The sequence below is a fragment of the Marmota marmota genome, unplaced genomic scaffold (genome assembly GCF_001458135.2).
Source record: "Marmota marmota marmota unplaced genomic scaffold, marMar, whole genome shotgun sequence".
Classification (NCBI taxonomy): Eukaryota; Metazoa; Chordata; class Mammalia; order Rodentia; family Sciuridae; genus Marmota; species Marmota marmota.
The window spans coordinates 10218016-10233106 of NW_026000093.1; the positions used below are offsets into that span (position 1 = coordinate 10218016).

Consider the following 15091-nt stretch of genomic DNA (forward strand, 5'->3'; position numbering starts at 1 on the left):
AATAGTTGGTATGTTATGCTGCATTAATGAAAATCATCAAATATACTCAGTCTCTAAATAAGAAAATAACAATGGGATCCAGCACTGAATACCTGTGTATTCTTAGGAGCTAAGGATCCCTCAGGCACGATCATTCTTGGCCTTTTTGGAGACCTTGAGAGAGAAGTAGTATGATATACCAGTTAGGATTTTATTAGGGTAAAACTCATGGGTGAGGTTTAAACCCTCCACTGAGAAACACATATTTTTTCTGGCAGGGCCTGTCTGTGATGAGGGGTCAAGGTCATGCGATGTTTCCACCTAGAAAGGCGAAGGTGATTGATGGTATCCCTCCATGAGGACAGAAATATGGGCACAGTGGCCATCAGTTCTGTGAGGACACCTGATGGCAGAGGTAGGTGGTAGGAAGGGTGTTGGAGGGAAGCCCTACACAACAGGCTCACTGAATAAGAAGTAGGCAATACTGATGGTCTCCCTGAGGGGCATCACTGTCAGCATCTGCCCCTGGGGTGGGGAATACCTTGCATGGAATCTCTTAGCCCCTAAGCATTCCAGCCTTCTTCTACAAGTCTCAGATTTAATACTATCTATGTTCATTTTAAAAAGCCTTCCCTGACACTCTAGTCTACAAGATCTATTTTGGCAGATGTCACACATTTTTAATGACTTACTCTCCTGTTGATTGACTTATCTGTGCCAGTATTCAGTAAGCTCTCTGGAGAGAGAGACCTTGGGGTCTGGCCCCCTGCATACCCAGTGCTTCACCACAGTCCCTAAGACATAGCTTAGAGTTAATAATAAATATCTGCAGAAGGAATAAACTACATAAGTTCCTAAGGCAAAGTCTCTGTCTTATTCACTGTTAAATTAATAGAATTTAGACAACTAATGAATGTGCAAGGAATGATGGGGTTAGAATTTCACATTTTGCCACCAACATGGTGATAATACATTCCGACAAGCATTATCAATGGTTGCTAAAATTCATGAACATATATTTGATGAGGAACAGGGATATTCATGCACCCTCAAAGAATCCTTCCCCACGCTCCAATTGCTAGTTAATTATAAAGGGACGATCAGGAACCTTATCCTGGAGAAACCTGAGGAACGCTACTGTAACCCATAAACTCCATTGGTTAACACTACCAAGGTTGGGACAAATCAACATCAAGTGACTCCTGGGGTGAAGCACAAAAATGGGGCAAACCCAGTGGTGTAGGAACCCTATGATACAGGAAGGGCTCTGTTCCCATATAACAAATGAGGAAGCAGAGTCAGCGAAATCAGATGACTTGTCCAAAATCATTGCTAGAAAGTGTCAGAGCTGAACTTCTAATCTCGACTTCCAGCTCCACCCTAAGTCTGCCTCCACTTCCTGCTGCTTCTCCTGGGGCCTCGAATTCACAAGAAAGAGCTCCACCCAGAGGAGGGAGGTCTAGTGGTGAGTGCAAAAGACTTCCAGACTCAATCTCCTGTCCTGCTTATGGGAACACTGAGAGGGATCCTCACACCCCTGGTCCTCACCTGTAAGTGACAGATGTTGGAATATATCTCTCTGAGCTTCCTGCTGCTTCCATGAGCCTGGAAAGTAAATCTGTCTTATCTAGACCTTGTTTCACAGACTTGGCAACTATTCATTTACAATATGATCTGAAAATTCGCTATGTTTTGATTTACTTCAGAATCAGGATAACTATAATATCTTAGACCTGAGACAAGAACAAAGAAAGGAAAAATCATACCCCATGAAGAAAACCTTCCCATAAAACTCCCAGAATTCCCTAACCTGCCACATACCCAATAGGTCTTTCACTCACTCAATCCTTCATTTAATCTTTTCTTTAAACCATAATTTCCAAAGTCACATTTCTATTTTTTAAAAAATCTTCACTATATAAAAATTCTTTAGCGATCTGAACCCTATGTCTTTACTGGCTGAACTAAACAATAAAAGAACACTGCCCAGATCCTGAAAAGAGTTTTTGTTTAAATGCCTTCATTCTGCAAATATTTAATGAACACCTACTATGTGCAAGGCATGTTCTGGAATGTTGATAAAGTTTTGTGTAGGACATGAATCAGGGAGGATAGAAGATGGGTAGGCTTTGTGCATGTGGAGATGGAGGTTAGGAGCTGTACAAGTAAGTGCAAGGGCTGGGGATTGTATAAAGAGCCCCTAGTATACAGTCCCATTGCCTGTCAGAGTGTGTGAATTTCACCAGAGGGCCAACATACAGGAAGGTGGCCAAGGGTTAAAGAATTTGAACTCTGCCATGCAGCTATTTAGGATTCCTTGAGTAATAAAACAAACATTTAGAAACTTTTATAGTGAGTTGACATGGCTGTGATATCCAAGCATATAATCAGCGAATTTGTCTCACTAAGCAGAGTGGAGATAAAAAGCAAACACACTGGTCTGGACATGAGCTGGCACCCTGGCTAGGCATCAGCAAGCAGCAGCGTCTGCTGGGAGGACAGCTCAGGATATGCTGGGCTGGCCCAGGAAGTGTAGTCTTGGGCACTGCACAGGGATGAGACCACTGAGGCTTAGAAACTGCATGAAGATGGCAGCGTAAGTATGGGGTCCAGGAACGGGATTCTTGATAACCCCTGAATTTCCCTATAGGCCCTTCTACCACGGGCTTGGAAGAGCCCAGGTGTGTTCTGAGGATCTCACCCCAGACAGCCAGCGGCACCAATAACAAGTCGCCCCAGCACCCTAAATCAGATGGAGCTTGATGGGTCAAATATTCAGGATCTGGTGCAATAGTTTGAGGCTCTGACAGGTGATCGGGTGGTCTTGTCCCCACTCAAATCCCCTTGCTCTCTGCTTATCACTATGGGCCAATTTTAGGCCTCCTGGGAGATGATTATGTCCATGGTCTCTTGTCTGCCAACAACAGCAACAGCAACAACAAAATAAAAACAAACAGGAAACAAGCTGATTATTTCCTCAAGGCTAGTTGTAACAGCTATATGTAAGGAACAGGAAGGAACCTGAATTTTGGTGGTTTATTCTCAACATGCTCTGAGAGCCAGCCATGTTCCTGCAGCCTGGGAGGGAGGACTGAATGTGGTCCTTGAGGAACTCACACTTTGTGGGAAGACACACAGGCCAACCAACTTGTGCAATCCAATGGGATAGTCCCTACGAGAAGGTTTACCCTAACTCCTTCCCATCCCCCACTGCAAGTCTGTTCCCCTTGGCTACTTGAGATACCTGGTGACAATGATGATTGTGTTCATCTATTAAGCTTTATATCATGCCAGAGTCTGAATTAAACACTTTACTTCCACTATCTGTTTATTTGTCATCAGAACTGTCTGGCCCAAGTACCTTATTATTCCCTTCAATTTACAGGCGTAAAAGTAAGGGGCTCAGAGAGTGTAAAATTATCTAAGATCACAGATTTAATAAATGGAAAATCAGCCATGAATGAATAAAATCAGCCAGGATTCACGAAATGCCTGATTTCAAAGCCCAAACTCTTAACCCTACCTACCTTGTCTTTGATTTACTACTTTGGGCTTACTTGTTTAATGAGGGGGGGAAAAACTGAAAATTTTGCCTTAATTTAGCAGCTTACAAATGGCGAGCACATAGTAGGTCATTCTGGTAGAACAGATGATAGGTCAACAGATATCTACTTCCTCCATCTCAACTTGATTCCAAAGGTGTGAACTTCCCCATGCTATTGATGTGAATGTGGCCGTGTGTCTTTTTCAGCCAATAGAATGAGGGCAGCAGAGCTGATTCACTGGCTCCGATAGCAAGGCAGTGCATGTTTCTGCATGTTGCTCTGTGCATCTGCAAGAGCCATGAAAAGAAACCTGGGCATCCAGTGATCTAAGGAAGATGAAATATGAATGGAGCCAACCTGGACCAATTTCATAGCTGAGAACCAAGCTCAGCAAAACCAACCTGGGTCAGCCAACATCAGCCTAACTAGCAGACATTTGCATAGGAAATAAAAGCTTATTATATGTCCCTGGACCTTTTAAAATTGCAATTGTTTGCTTTGCAGAAATACTGGATTAGCAAAATGTTCAATACATTTTTGATAAATAATGAATCTGTTGCCATGGGAGCACAGAAAAAGGTACCTGACTTGGTAGGTGGGGAAAGAATGAATCCTTGTAAAGAGCTCCCTTTTGAGTTATTTACATAAGTTTCCCATGAATGGATCCCAAATGCTTAAGCCATTGTATAGCACCTAACAATTAACATCAACTCGATGAATGAATATCAAAAAATTAGATTAATGTGAAGCAATGTGTTTGAACTAGAAAATACTTTTTAATTTAAAGTATTAAATGTATTAATGCTAAAAACTAACAACTTGAAAGCCTTAATGTCCCTCGAATTTTATAATAATTCAATATCTCAAGTCTGAAACTACAGCCCTCTTTTTGTCCCTAGATAACCATTGATCTTATTGATTTTAGCCCATGCTAAAAATGCAGTCCTTCTTTTCTTTCTCTTTCAAAACGTGGATGTTCACTCAGTACAGCATACAGCTCTCCTTTGCTGCAGCAGCTCAAAGAAGAAGCGACAAAATTCCATGAGAGACAATTCGCCTAGGATTGCCATTAGGAAAGCAAGCCAGAGGTACCGGCAGACTTCCAAGAAAGAGTGTTCTCAAAAGACACTAGCTAGATTTTTGCAAATGCAAGAGGTTTAAATAAACATCTCTATTTTTGCATGCTTATCAAGACTAAACCTCTGAACCTGTCACATGCACAAAGATCTAAAGCAAGAGAATAAGACAGAAATAGCTCATGAATAAAAATTATATTTATCTGTAAATGCCCCCCTTGCTACTAGTAGCTTCCCACAGAAAAAGGACAGACAATATTTTGAATGTATCAGTCAAAACCTTCAGCATAGTGGATAATACATAGAACAAAGTAAATTGTATGTGATATGCCCTTAACATACACAAATCTTAAAAAAAATAGGTTTGTGTGTTGTTGAATACCTAGAGGTATGGACTATTTTTCTAAAGAATACATTTCTATTTGATTTCCATGAATATTTGATGTAAACATATTCCTGGATTTTCGATTTGTCTGCTGCATAAGCAGGTGGCTAATAGTATAATAACATGAAACTTATTAAAACATCTGAATCCTGGGCCATTTGGTTTATCTTGAATAGCAAGTTGAGTATTAAAATATTTTAAATTAAAGTGCATAACTCTTGCCACTTTGATTAGATGCTTAAATTCTGTTCCCAGATTAACTAATGAAATCACAAATCATGGAAGTTCAGAAATAAGGATGACAGGGACTTTTAAAAAACTAATTTATTCTTAAAGATGAAAAAAGTAAAAAAAAAAAGTGTTATGCCAACCCCTTCTACCCTGATTATTTATATAACACACATTATAAATAAATCTTGTTTTTCTCTATGCCTCTAAAAATGTACTAATTTCACTGTGTATTAAATAAGTTTGCCTGTTGCTTCCAAAAATCTGGGTATGTACAAATTCTACGGGTCTTGCTTACTTTGATGAGTGGATATTCTCTTTCTGTTCTTCTATCTTTTTATTAATTCATTTCTTCCAATGGATTCCCACTTTGTCTGACAAAGATACTGCAGGTTAATGTCCTGTTACCTTCAGTGACTTTTCCTCAGGTGATGCTACACTCTACTTGCTCCCTCGGACAGGCTCAGTATGAATCAGGAAACTCCTCTCCCTGCTTAAGGACTTGGCTCCTGCTGTGATTGGCCAGAATGTCCTCTTCTACAGGCTCATGTCTGCTGAGGAATCCCTAATGTTAAAAGCACCATCAAGTGAGCAAGCCCTCTTCCTTTGAGACCCTATTCTCCTTGGCTACCTTGTCTTATTTTCTCTGTCCAAAGCCAAACTTGGATGAATGGCTACCTTCGCTGCTTTTGCTTTCTGTCCCTTGCACTTCCCAACACAATAAAATCAACTTCTAATACTTTGAGATCACTGAATATACCCATGTCAGGGTACCAATGGCGCCCTCCTTGCCAGATGCAATGGGCATTTGTAGCCCCCTCATCTTCCTCCACTGGTAGCAGCATTTAGTATCCAAATATTTCTTGCTTCCTGGACCACCTTACTCCTTGCTTGCATTGGTTGGCTCCACATTCTCCTGCTTCACTGGCCACTCCTTCTCAGAGTTCTTTGCCCTCTTCTACCAAACCTCCAGAAATGGTGGTGTGCTTCAAAGCTTTCTTTGGAGCTCGTTTTTTTCTTTTTTGTATATTATCATTCAGCCTCATCTATATGCTGATGTCTTACAGATTTGTATCTTCCCCTCTAACATCTCATCCAGCCTATAGACTTCAAAACCCCTCTCTTTTTGTTATCTCAACTTGTTAAACCGAAAAACAAAAATGCAACACACTAACAATAGCAAGTCAAGAATTCTGGATTTAATATCCCAATATATTCCTCCACCCTTGCCCAGATCCCCGGTTTTTCTTATCTCAGTAGTTGGTATGGCCATTCACCTTGCAATTCAAGTCCCATTTTAGAAATTTTCTGTTCCTTTCTTTTCACTATTTCTACTTCAGATCACTAAATCAGTCTCAGTAATTTTACTTTCAAAATGTTTAACACATCTGTTTATTTCTCTTCACCCCCACAGTTACCACCCTCCACAAGACCAGTGGTTCTCCAAGTGTGTTCCCTAGGCCAGCAGCATCCGTGTTACCTGGGAAATTGATAAAAATACAAATTCTGAAAACCTCCGTAATTCTGGGGGCAGAGATCAATAATCTGTGTTTTAACAAAGACTCCTGGTGATTCTGGTGAAGCCCAGGAGACTAATCTTCATTCATTCCTGAATCTTACTATCCCACGAATGAAAATCGTCTAATGGCTACAACTTGCGCTCCTTTGAAAAATCACAGCACATTACATTCCACATGTTCTGGTCCCTTCCGACATCTCTGATAATATTTCACAGTTCATCATCTATCCACCCCAGTGTTCCAGTCTCATAGGCCTTTGCTGGTCCTTGCAAATGTCAAACTTATATCTACTTCTGTGCCTTACATTAAATGTTCATGATTCCTGAAATTTTTTTTGCCAAATCCTCCCATATAAGACTACTTCTTGTCATTCAGCTTTCAGCTGAAATGATAAGTTCACTAGGCATCTCCCCTGACCTCCATATCTGTACCCCATAACATTTTCTGTTGTATAATCCTGTTCTTTTGTTCTTAGCTTGAAATTATATTATTTATTGGTTTACTTGGTTGGTTGTCTCTCCCAGTAGAATTTAAGCTTTCAGCAGAGGAAGGACTTTATCCGTCTCTTTCATTATTCTCTTGCCAGTGCCTGGAACAGCACCTGACACATATCTATTTGTTGCCTGAATGAAGACCTGGGGTTCTATGCTAACTTACACCCATCTCTTTGATTTGTGCAAATGTGTAAATTCTCCCTCTGCCTCATATTTTAGCAGGCATTAAATGTTTTATTATGTTTATACTAAATGACTATCAGAAAAGGTGTTTTTAAAAAGCAGGAAGGAAAGATGAAGAAGAAGAGAATAAAGGAGAGAACAAGAAATACAGAAAATAGAAAAGGAGAAAGAGAAGGACCACATGTGATTATACAAGCCAGAAATAATCATATTTCTTGTATTATTACATTTTATATAAAAACCGTCCCTTCCTTACTCTTAAAAATGAAGTTATATTGAACTCTTAAAAATCCTAATTTCATGGATATTTTATAACCATCTTTCCATTTGTATCCATTCAGGTTCTTATTTGCAAACAACAGAAGTTGACTCTGGTTGAAATTAGAAGATAGGAAATTTATTCAAAGGATGTGGAGAGAAGGAGAATCAAGGTTCAAGCTTCTCAGCCCAAAATAGCACCCGAAAATGATACCCCAGAATTGGAAACTATGAATATAGCTATTGCCACTCCTGTAACCCATCACCAGAATGGATTTTTTGCATCACTAACTTTCAATTCCATACATGAGTGACAAGGCCTCTGTTATGTGCACACACCTCTGCTGCAAGCAACTATCTGACATTTTCAGCTTTTATACTTGAAACTAAGTTGGGCCACATAAGATAAAGCACTTCACAAATGCAGTTCCTCAGATATGCTGCATGACCTAAAAGACAAATTTATACCACAGCTCACTACTTAAACACACACACACACACACAGAGAGAGAGAGAGAGAGAGAGCGCAATTAAAATATAATATATAATTCAGTTAACCCTCTTACAATTGAAAATATGCTTACTACTTCCCCAGAATCAACCCAAATTGTCATTAGTTACAATAGCCATCATGGTCCATAATTCAAAATGATCTCCATGTCTTTCTTTAGGGCTGTCCTAATCCTGTCTTTTTATTCTGCAACCTCTGGTCTAATGGCTCCACTAATGGTTAATAACATGAATATGTACACATATATACATAGACCTATGTACATAAATACATACAAATGGATAAAGGGAGAAGAAAAAAGAATAAATATGCATGAAATGCAAGAAATAAAATGCAGTTACATGTCACTTCTCATTCCTCCACCATCCAGTCTTTTTATTTTCAAGTGGCATTTTGTGGAGTGAAGGGAACCTTTGTTTCTAAGGGCCATGTTCTCTTGGTACTTCTTTATAGGTTTTATGTAGTTTATCAGGAACCAGTATATATCTCCTTTCTACCTCTATCGTTTTTCAGCAATATTATTTTGCCTAGTTTTTGCAATATTATTTTGACCACTCCAGGAAACAACATAACCCTATTTTCTTATCTGTTTGCCTAGAGAATAGAGTTGGAAATAGCCAGGTAGCCCTCTTAACAGGACCAGTGACATAATATGTAAAACAAAAATGGAGGACCCTTGTTTAAAATGTACAGAGAATTTCAAGATGGCAAGAATGGAGCGTTAAACCAAGCTTAGAACCCTTCTAATCCTGGAGCCCTGTTGAGCTGGCTCTGAGTCTTAGTTTTGAATTGAGTGTGACTGGTGAAAGTATTTTGCATCCTATAGATTTTATTGCTGAATGAATATATATTCCATTCTCCAAGGTCATCTTCCAGTGTGCCATTCACACTCCCCTATCAAGAAGTCAGATCTGTTTCTTCCCCTTAAACCCTGAGAAAACATCTGTCATTGCTTTGAACAACATATGCTTCTTTCTATCTCCCCTTCTGCTCTGCAATCCTCACTTCACACACTTTGGGACCTCTGCGCTGTCAAGTAAGAAGTCCGCTTACCCTGAAATTGCTGTGTTGGAAAGATCATGTGAAGAGACTGCAGATGTTACTGCTTCCAGCTGTTCTGGTTGTCCCAGAAGAGCCATCTTGTGAATATAGAAGCCATGGAGATGACCCAGCTTCAGCTATAAACTGACTACAATCTCATGAGAAAAAACAAACTAGATCACTTGGTACACTCAAGTTTCTTATTTCAAATAAATCATGACAGATAATAAATTATAATTACTGTTTTAAGCCCTTAAGTGTTGTTTTTTCTAGAGCAATAGATAACCAAGTCAGGTTCCTTGAGCAATAACATCTCCAACTAGCAGAACCCAAGTCTTGGGTGTGGGAAACAGGAAGTTATGTAACAGGATCATTAAGTATAATAGTGAAAGATCCCATTCTCCCTTATATCCATTGGTTCCCAAACCATTTTAATTCTATTTATGGGGAGGGGAGGAAGCACCATACAGTGGGGATGGTTTCAGATGGAATACTGGATCCAATAAATTACCACCATAAATTTGCAAGTGTGGTTTTCTAGTTAAAGCTGTAACTGAAATGTCAATACAGAGAGTGATCAAGTCGTTTATCATCCAAAACAGGACACTTTTTAAGAGAAAAAAAAGGAGCATATCCAATAATTACACTAAAACAAGAGGCATAAATTAAGGCTATCCTAGGTAGACCAAGATACTTAGTCATCCTATCAATACAATGCTTAAGGGTGATGGAATATATAGTAAGACCATTGAGTCTCGTGAACACCAATCATCGTCTTACATCTATTGGTGTAGAGAAAGTTTATTGGCCAAAATAATAACATATTGTGGGATACCATGACAAAGAATCAAATATTCAGCAAATCTGTGATCCTTATTGGCACAATCAGGGCATAAAAAGCAACTTCTAATACATAGTAACTGTGGATATTCCACTGGGGACAAATTGCTACACTTCTAGGAGGAAAACACCAACCAACACTGACCAGACAGACTGGACCACTCAAGAGGTGGCCCTTTATTGAGTCTCACAGCAACCACTGCCACTGCTGTTTAGCAGCCAGATAACCATAGTGTTCAGTAAATGATGGCTCGTAATTACAATTTCAATATCTGTTAGGGTAAGCTCCTACCTTTCTTTTATGTAAACATTCTCCACCTACTGAGTATTTGTTATTTTAAATGAACTTTAGAATTCTTTTCCAATTTCCAAAAATCCCCTAAGGGATTCTGATTAAAATTCCATTATGTTTAGAAATTAGTTTGGGACTTAATAAGGGCTACAAGGGAAAGGTCCATACTTAGACATGCAAAGTAGTAAAGATCATCTTGGAACAATTCCCCACTGGCTTATTTCATATTCAACATATTTAAAGGCCGCAGAATAGGTCCCTGTGCAAGCATTTTGAAGTTGATGATTTTCAAATATCGCAAGGAATTTTTAAAAAAGCCAGTTTTCTTCAATGGCTTGTGGTATTTGCTCATAGAAATAATTCTAAAAAGAATCTATTATAATAATCTATTGTTACATAAAAGAATTAGGTATTTCAATGTGTCAAACACATTCAAGCCTGGGAAATATAATCAAATCTATGGACTTTGGAGCATTCTAGAAAAAAAAAATCTTCAAAAGGTTCCCTTTGAAATATGCCTTATATTCTAAATGTGTTGCTTTTCTGCTGAGCCAGCTATATTGACATGGCCACAATTCCTTTTCTGATGGAAGAACTGATATGCAACATTTTTCTGCTTAACAAAAGAAGTAAAATGTAAACAAAAGATTTTCACCATTGATTTTTTTTTTTTTGCAGAGTGGAAGGAAATGATATTTTTTTTTAAAAAAATACAAAGTCCTTGAACATCAAAAATTACTAATAATTACAGAGACATGAAGACTCAGTCTTTCTTGCTTACTCTCCTAGGGTAACTTAACTTCATAATTAGGTGAATTTATAGATCTTATTATTATATTATCATCTAGAATAGTTAATATTAAAATTCATGGTTCTTGCTTTCCCATCTTAGAAATCACTGATGCTAAACTAAGCAATGAACAAATGCACACAAGTGTATTTGTGTATATGTGATTTGCTATATCTGCCTTTATTGGTATAAAAAAATTCTACCAAAAAATTTACTGTGTAGGCCTTTATCCCTGTGAGTCCTTGAGCCTCTTGAGAAATAATCATTCTTGAACTTCAACTATAAGGAGATAATAGCCCAGAAGTAAAAGTTAACAAACAAGGCTTAAGATTATATGGCTATATAAATATTAAAACAGAAACATCCAATTTAAAAACAAAATTCTCTAATATTTGTTGAACAGAAGACGTGTAGTGAAACACACTGTTCCCTTTCATTTAACATTTTATTGAGGTACATCATATATTCAGTAAGGTCCATATATCTTGCTTTATGAATTGTAATATTTGTGTGCACCATGAATACCCTCTCCAGCTCAAGTGGCAAGCTATTTCCAGCAAGCCAGACAGCTTTCTCTCGCTCCTTCTAGCCAATATCCTCCCAACCAAAGACCACCACTGTTCATTTCTATCACTATTGATTAGTTTTGCCTGCTTTTGAACTTCTGCTCAGTGAAACACTGTATAAATATAGTACATGCATTTTTCTGATTAGCTTATTTCACTCAACACTGTGAGATTCATCCATGTATTGCCTGTAACACCATTTCATTTCTACAATTGAAGACAGTAAAAAAAAAAAAGTTTTGAGAAAAATAAAGACACAGTTAAAATGTGATAGTTAAGCATTTGTCTAAGTTCTAGATCCCCAAGTGAAAAACATTTTATTATTTCCTTTCTGTACACAGTTCTCACATTCCCAGAATGTTCCTACATAGACCCTCCTGAGTTTCAAACCAGACAGGTTGGATACATAAGAGTAAGGAAGAGAGGCTACAGTACAGGTCCTCCTACAGGACTAGAACAATGAAACAAATTTGCAAAGGTTATAAAAATATCAATGTCATTGCTGGCTACCGTATGGGGAATGAGCCAACTAAACACAATTAGTTGATTATAAATTGATACTCTATTTCTTGAGAACAATTTGCCAGACAAACTAAGACTTTAAGCATCTTTATACTCTAGTTCAGTAATCTCATGTCCAGGGATTTATTTTAAGGAATTAATAATGAAGACAATTATATACAAAAAATCTATTATCACCTTTTTATAATAGCAAAAAAATTAAAAATCTGTAACTAGAGAATTGTTTAATGAATACTATATAACCACATGACAGAATCTGATATATCAATTTTTAAATTATTTTTAAAAGAATACTTAATATCATGAGAAAATCATATAAAATAATAGCAGGAGGAACAGATAAACAACTAAGTGTAGCAGATGTCATAAACTGTTCTCTGTCTGACTTGCATAAAAGTTCATCTTCCAGGGTCACTGATGATCTTTCTGCAGAACACAGTGTGATCCCCTGTGTTTGTGCTGATCAAATCCAGTAAACAGAAAGTGGCAATTTATCTGGTCCCACAGGGTCCCATGCAGGGTACCAGTGAGCCAGGAGGTAAACTTTAGAAATACAGAGAGGCCTGCCACATTGCAAAATTTTGAGAGCTGTAGTGGTTTGGATAAGCCATGATAAAGGTCAAGATATTTTATCTCATATTATTGCCACTTGGATATGGAGGCAATGTGTACCACCCTTGGAACTACTGCTCCAATCCACTTATCAGATGACTTGGACATCTGCCTATTGTAAGTGGGGTTCACATAAGGGAGCTCTCTTTTCTAGATCTGTGACCTACTACTCCAGCCATATGTCCCAGCAAACCCAACAGTGCTGAAGTATCTGTTGTGTGAGAGTGCCCAAATAAAGAGTTGCAGCCCTGGCGCTCTGAAGTAAGGCCCTCCCTTCTGCAGCAAAACACTAGGGGGATGGCAGCTTCCATGGGTTGGCTACTGGGCCCTAAGAGAGACTGAGCATTGGTGATGGAATGTGAAATGACAGTGTGACCCATGTGCCCATCATGTAGCTCATAGTTAGTCACAAAAGCTGGGAGCATTCTCTAGTGTTATGGAAATAGTCCGATGGGGGTTCTTTTCAGAGGAGTCCAGAGACACAAGGGAGATACATAAATATACTGCCTCTTTTAGCTCATGCCTGCAACCTGAGGACGGGGGTAGGGCAGGAAAAAAACCTAAGGTTTGTCCTGGATTGGCTCAATATATTTGTGTGAACTGAAAATGAATGGCTGCTAACTTTGACAAATGGCAGCATTCACGTAACCTGCTTTATCAAAACATGTCATTTACGTTCAAGGAGTGATTTTTGTATACAGACTAGGTTCAAAGATAGGAGTGTAGCTCACACATTGCTGGTGGGACTGCAAATTGGTGCAAGCACTTTGGAAAGCAGTATGGAGATGCCCTAGAAAACCTGGAATGGAACCAGCACATTTGACCCAGTTATGCCACTCCTCGCTATATCCCAAAGGACTTAAAATCAGCACACTATAAGTGACACAGACACAGCAATGTTTACAGCAGCTCAATTCATGATAGCTAAACTATGGAACCAACCTAGGTGTGCCCTTCAACAGATGAATGGATAAAAAAAATGTGGTATATATACACAATGGAATATTACTCAGCATTAAAAGAACGAAATTATGATAATTATCAGTAAAAGAATGGAACTGGAGACTATCATGCTAAGTGAAATAAACCAATCCCAAAACACCAAAGGCTGAATGTTCTCTCTGATATGCAGATGCTGACTCACAATAGGCAGGGGTTGGGGGAAGGTTGGCCAGATTGAACAGGGTAGAGTGGGAAGAAGGGAGTGGGAGTGGGAATGACAAAGACAGCAGAATGAATCAGACATAACTTTCCTATGTTCATATATGAATAAATGACTAGTATAACTCCACATCATATACAGCCATAAAAATCAAGTTATACTCCAAGTACGTATGATATGTCTAAATACATTCTACTGTCATGTATAACTAAAAAGAACAAATGAAAAATTTTTAAAATAAAAGCGTGTAGGCTAATCTCTCAAAATTGTATGCTTCACAGGAAAATGACATCATTTTATGATTCAATACAATAAAGTATGTCTTTATTTGTTATAGTCAGTTTATTTGACTGGAATTAATGCATAAAACTTATAATTTAGCTAGTAAACTATCACTAAAATTCTCACATCATTTTTTTTTTTGGTACTGGGGATTGAACCTAGGGGCACTTAACCACCGAGCCACATCCTCAGCCCTTTTTAATATTTTATTTAGTTAGAGACAGGGTCTCACTGAGTTACTTAGGGCCTCACTAAGTTGCTGAGGTTGGTTTTAAACTCACAATCCTCCTGCCTCAGCCTCCCAAGCCATTGGGATGATAGGCATGTGCCACGGTGCAAGGTTTCAAGTCAATTTTTAATGAACTTCAATATATTGTATGTGTGCATATTGGAATATATGGAATATGTGTGTGTGTTTATTCTTGATAATTTTCTGTAATAGGATAAAGGTTAATATGTATAGTATAAGACACATAATTCACTGTCCATCTATGTATGTGTGTTGACCTAACATTGTATATATAATACTACTTTTTTCTGGTATAATTTAGCTCTGCCAGGAAATATTTTGGAGACACATTTGTTTTTGTCCTTAATCAGAGATGTTCTGACTTTAGGTACTCATGCGGTTCAAGATAGTTTGTTTGCATTCAGTGACCAAAAGAAAAAGGTGGCCTTGTGACTGAATTCTGCTGTGCTAGAGGCTGTTCTCAACATACATAATTTGAATTTTTCATTTACACAGCTGGTTCTGTTTGCTCTGAGGTATTATTACAAAAAAAAAAAAAAAGATGCAAGAAGCACA

At 38.3% G+C, this 15091-nt stretch overlaps 1 protein-coding gene across 2 annotated transcripts in view; it reads left to right on the forward strand.

The window, feature by feature from the left end:
- The window catches only part of Fam110b (family with sequence similarity 110 member B), a 135018-nt gene extending 125589 nt beyond the window's left edge, over window positions 1-9429 (forward strand). Inside the window, exons 4-5 of one of the 2 annotated variants that reach the window (XR_007340544.1) lie at window positions 258-394; window positions 1353-9429. The gene's annotated coding sequence lies outside the window, so the exon portion shown is untranslated. The remainder of the gene's footprint in view (window positions 1-257; window positions 395-1352) is intronic. The other variant, XR_007340545.1, reaches the window with a different exon arrangement.
- Window positions 9430-15091: the final 5662 nt, after the last annotated feature.